This window comes from Sceloporus undulatus, chromosome 2 (assembly GCF_019175285.1).
Source record: "Sceloporus undulatus isolate JIND9_A2432 ecotype Alabama chromosome 2, SceUnd_v1.1, whole genome shotgun sequence".
Classification (NCBI taxonomy): domain Eukaryota; kingdom Metazoa; phylum Chordata; class Lepidosauria; order Squamata; family Phrynosomatidae; genus Sceloporus; species Sceloporus undulatus.
The window spans coordinates 212,155,870-212,161,872 of record NC_056523.1 but is presented as its reverse complement, the minus strand read 5'-3'; positions in this window follow the sequence as shown (position 1 = coordinate 212,161,872).

Sequence of the window (6,003 nt, the reverse complement as noted above, 5' to 3'; positions counted from 1 at the left end):
GAGAAATATATTAGGCCCTTATGGGTACTTTATTTTCTTAAATATTTTATTCTTTTTGTAATGATTTTATTTCCATTTTAATCAGACACATATCCACACTTGCTTCTTATCCATGTGTAAGCAGAAATTTTGATTCTTTTTTAAACTCCTTTTTTAGTTGTCTTCTTTCATTAATCATAAATTATGAGAATAATGTGTCTGTGATCTGCACTAGAAAATCTGAACATGATATAAAGTAGCAGGTTCATGTATGCTGACCTTTTTGTAGCTGTCAACATTGCTTTCAAGATGATTGTGATTTTTCAGTAAAGGCACTTATTTGCAAATGTAGTTGTCAGATAAATGTAGACAGCTGCAGAAAATCTTTGGCAAGGCTTCTCTTAGAAGTAGGTATAATAGCAAGAGTGCGTTTAGAGTTCTAAAATAGGTATTCCGACTATAGTAGATATACTGTATAAGATTAGGAAATAATTAGATGTTTTAATTTGAGCCTAGAACTTGAAATAGAGGGTAAACTATACTAAATGAGATTCAAATTTGATGGCATTAACTGACCCAATCAACTAACAAAATGCAATTGTTATCTTATTTTGTTTTAATGTTGCTGTACTTGGAAATGATGCCTTTTTGGATTACAAAACTCAGAATCATCAGGTGATTCTAGAAGCTCCAATCCAAAAAAAGTAATATTTCCAATTTCAGTGTGAACTGATGCCAGATTTTGCCAAGTCAGTAGTCTACATGGGTAAAACTGCATTAAGAGCATGAACAAGTGCCCAAATTACTTCTCTTGTGTTACTGTTCCCACTACCCTTCCCATCTGCAAAGCTCTGGAGGAGAAGCCTATCTTTTGGTTTCTGCATGCTTCCTGACTGATCTTCAACTCTGGAAGTCCAGAGTTGTAACCTTCTAAACTAAAAGCAAGACTGCCTGCTGCAGTTGCTCACCCCTCCAGTTTGAATATAGGCGAGATGACAGAGAGAACAGCTGCTAGAATAGCTCTGATGGGGCTAAAAACCAGGAGTCAAAATGCAGAGGTTTTGATAATATACACACATAATGCACACACACTGGACTTGGTTACAGTTCTGTTCATTTATTCAGAAATCTTTGTTGCAACTTTTTGTTGCTTTTAATATATTAAAAAACTATTAAACTATTAAAGTACAGAGACAAAACCATGTTAGTCTGGGATATCAGTATGCAAAGGGATCTTGTAGCACCTTTGAGACTAACCGTGCAAAGGAAATTATCTACAACATCTTTCCCATAGTTTGTCTCAAACCTGCTACAAGATCTCTTTGCATATTAAAATACAGCCAACCAAATAATATATCAGTACAACAAAGTATAATATATTATTCACATAGTAAAAGAAAATGGGCTGTGTCCTGTACTGTACTTTAGATCCCTCACATAGGTTTAAGCTGTTAAAGTGGATTTATTGTCTGTTTCTGAGGTCTTTGTGTTTAGGGTGAAACAGAAATATTTTAATAAAGAAAATAAAAACTTATAATACAGTGGGCCTTTGCTGTCCTCTGGGGTTTGGTTTCAGGACCAACCACCATATCTACCACTTCCACCACCTATAGATACCAAAAATGGATACTCAAGTCCCATTATCTACAATGGTTTAATGAAATTGTGTCCCTTATGTCAGATGGCAAAATCAAGCTTTGCTTTTTGGAAACTTTTTTTATGGGGAGGGAGATATTTTCAAGTCGTGGATGGTGGAATCGTGGATACAGAATCCATGGATATGGAAAGCTGATTGTAACTGGTAGAATGTGCAAAATAGATATCCATATTTGAGGCCTTGTGGCCAGGTCAACATTTAATTTTAGAAAAATTACATTTTAGCTAATGTTTTGATTTCTCTGCCACACTTTCACTCTTTCTCTTTTGGTATTGACTGTAAATTACCAGTGGAATGCTTGATCTTAGTATATTTATTATTTTGACATGTTTAGTATATTTTTGATATGTACATCTTCAGTTGTAAATGGTGTTGAATTTTCTGGAAATATGTTGTTGTTGTTGTTGTTGTTGTTGTAGTTTTTTCAGTTGATATTGTAAGCTGTTATTTACAGGCTTTTAAAACACAATGCTTGTAAAGGACCAGCTTGGATGTTGTTTCATTTTAAATTGTTTTATACAGTTTTATCTTTTATTCTTTTAATAGCTATCTATTTTAACATTGTAATAATTTAATTTCTTTTTAATGAACCTCTTTTCTATGTTTTAATTGTATTGTTCTTTTAATATTGTGAAGCCACTCTAAATCTCAGTCCTTGGAAGAGAGGGGTATACAAATTATTATTATTATTATTATTATTATTATTATTATTATTTTACATTGAAAGGTTTTTAAACATGGGCTTGACCATGGAAAACTAGCATACACATAAATGTGTTGCCACTGACCATAGGTACAATTCAATAAAGTTAGATTTCTCAGGTAGGATCCCATCCTGTAAATTTTTCTGCAAGAACCATACCTGTTAAATATCACATCTCCTGTTAAAAGTATGGAGAAAAGATGGCAAAAAGGGACTATTGGAGATGCACAAAATACCTTAGGCTGCACCTCTAAATCTCATACAACAGATATAAGAAAACCCAAACTTCGGTTTTGTGTGTATAGAATAATTCTACAATGAGTACTTCTGAGTGAAAAATAATCTATTACTCCATAACCAGTCACATGATTTTTATAAAAAGCAAATAATGTGTAGAATTAGTCTATAGAGCTGACTGGATTTCGGGGACTAGAATATGACCACCCGAGCAAGAGATAAATTAAAGGTATATTTAGAAGATGTAGAAACTGAACAAAGACCAGATTGGGGAGTGGACGTTATTGAAAGAGAGGAAAAGAATAGTTGGAAAGAAAGGGGGGGAACAGTGGAGTGAGGGGGTCTTTTTTTTTCTAACCCAGGTAAAATTTGTTTAGGTTGAATGAACACCAGGAGGGAGGAAAGGAAAACCAGCTTGAAAAAGGGTGGTGTTGGGGGGACAAGAGAGAGAGGGAGTTAGGCTAATGTGTTTTAAACCAAAGCGAAGCAGAGTTTATTATTAGGACTCCCTGTCCTCTGTGTTTTTTCCATGTTAAGATTTAACTAGTATAACAAATGATTTATTTGCCAGTTCCTAAAAATGTTGTTTTATAATTTTAAAAATGTAAAATATTGTATAGTATTTCTTCTAGTCAGCCTGCGGCTTGTATAAAAAGGGTCCCTCCCCCCTTTTCTTTGATAAAAATAAGATTAAAACAAGGCTCATGGTAGATTGGGCCTTAATCATGAAGAGTGCAATACTACAATGCAGCAGTGCACTTATATGTGGGTCTCACTGAAATTGGTTAGATTTACTGTATATCTGAGGACACACATCTAAGGTCATAGTGTTACTGCCCTTATGCTTATCTCATGATTTCTATTTCTACTTCTCCTTTTATTTTATTTTATTTTATTTTATTTTATTTTATTTTATTTTTTGACAGCAGTGTTATTTAACTAAGCCTCTCTGCCAATGATTCTGTAAACAGTGAAAAATAACCCCAGGAAAACTATTTAGATTGGGATGGATGGTGTTATGGGGGAGGCAGCGGGGTGAATGCCAGTGACATTTAAAATGATTTTTGTTTCAAAATGGTAATATCTAGAGTCACAGCACAAGTGAGCCAGTGCAATGATAAATGCATTTAATTATGAAAAGTACAAATTGCATCTCGGCAGTGTGACATGTTCAGTTGAGAGGCAGTGTCGAATATATTGCTAGCAGCCCTTTTTAAACATCTCAATTTCTTACTATTTGTCCAGGGAACTGTACAGAGTTCCAGCACAAGGGTGCCACTTTGGGCACTGTTGTATTTTGAGTAAGTGTCATTGAACAAAGTGGGATGCCAGCCACAGATGCTGGAGAAACGTCAGCAAGAAACTCTTCTAGAACTTGGCCACGTAGCCCGAAAAACCCACAAAAAACTATGGATGCCGGCCATGAAAGCCTTCAACTTCACAAAGTGGGATGTGCTTCCAAGTACACAAGTACAGCACTTTACAGCATCTCTTCCACTATATGCATGCATCAATATGGTACATGATGTTTCTTCTCTAATACCATTCCCTTCCTTTTCAGAGTCATAGGCTGTATCTGCAGTGCAGGAATATTGTGGTTTGATACCACTTCAATTGTCATGGCTCATTGCTATGGCATACTGGGATTTCTAGTTTTGTGAGATATTTTGCCTTCCGTTTCAGAGAGCTCTGGTGCTTCAGCAAACAATAAATCCCAGGATTCCACAGCACTGAACCAAGGCAACAAAAGCGGTGTCAAACTGCATTAATTCTGCATTGTGGCAGCAATCATAGATGACTCCCAAAGCAATACAAAAAATAAATAGGTAAGCATTTTAGCCGTAATGGATGCTACTTCCAGAGCTTAAACATGTTACTTTTCCCCAATGTTGGTTTGAGAATGCTGGGAGCTATACTCTAAGAAAACAACTCTGGCCATGAACCACTAATTGACGACCACTTCTTACAGTGTTGATAAGGAATTTTTTTTTTTACTTATTTGAATACCTTTACAGAGATTTAACCATTGCAAAGTTTTAAATTTATATCATTTATTTGTTAGGTTAATATTCAGTTTTTCCTCTAGGGAACCCAAGCTGGTGTACATGGTTCTGTTCCTGATTTTATTGTCACAGCAACCCTGTGAGGTAGGATAATGGATGGCAGAAGTCATCAACACATTTTATGGCCTTGTGGGGATTTGAGCCCAGGCCTCCCCAGGTCATTATCCTGTTGCCACCTGATACCATGTGGCAAAAAATTCACCACCTCTTGTGAGCAATTGGTTATATGGTAGCATTAAACCATCTGAGGGGCTATATTGTATCACATCACTCATAAAGAGGCAGAGAAGGCCATTTTCCTTGGAAGCCAATTAATTGTGCCCTTTTAAGAGCTCCATTTTTGAATTTTTTATTTTCATTTTAAAACTTTGACAACTTAATTGGCATCTTCTGCTTGAAAAGACAATACAAAACAGAACAAACAAAATACATCACACAGACATGGAAGGAGGAGAACTGTCCATGAGAAATGGATTTTAATGTCAAGGGGCTTCAGAAAAGGACAGAAGAGTACATTTGGTTCCAACCAGTAATTTGCACCTCAGCAAGGTAAAGTTACACAAAACTTAATTATGATGTTGTTCTTAAAACCTTTAATTCTGCTGTGTACACAGTGTAGTTGAAAGGGAACAGAAAGCTAAATTTATATCCATTATATTTTGTTGTTTTTGATGCAGCAAATCTTGCTAGGAAAACCCTGTGATAGGGTTGCCTTAGGGTCACAACATGATGGTAATGACTTGAAGGCACACAGCAACAAGAAATTAGCAGACAGGTTCACCTATAGACTCTATACTTTCATACTGCATATTCCATTAGTCTTTGACTGGTTTAAGATGGAATGCATATGTGATGCTATACATTTTAAAAGGATTATTATTTTGTGCTTTGCTAATGATTTTCAAGAAAGAGTCGGGATACAATGAAAGAAAGCATGCACAGCAGTACCAGAGGTGGAAGATAGAATCTGTTCTCACCATTAAGTGGAGTAAAAGAGCTGCCTTAAACAGCCAACTGGACAAGTCACGAAGAAATGTTTCTCTATATGCTTATTGCTATGGGGTGCCTGTGGGATTTTTCTGCCTCTGCCGCCAAAATAATTTGCCTTGGGTGTTATGCATCTTATTTTAGCTCATGTCTCCATATGAATTCTTTGTAGCTTCATGTGATGTTTTCTTCCGCAGGACCTTCAAACCCTTGAAATGATCATGACAGAAGCTCCTGCTGCCTGGTAAGATTGGGAAGGCAGGTGGGAAGGATGGAAGGCTGAACACGTACAGGGCTGCTGGCACAGAAATAATAATAACACAGAGAAAGAGTGGGCAAGGAGAGGAGAAATGGCAGAAGAAAAGAAAGAAGAGAGG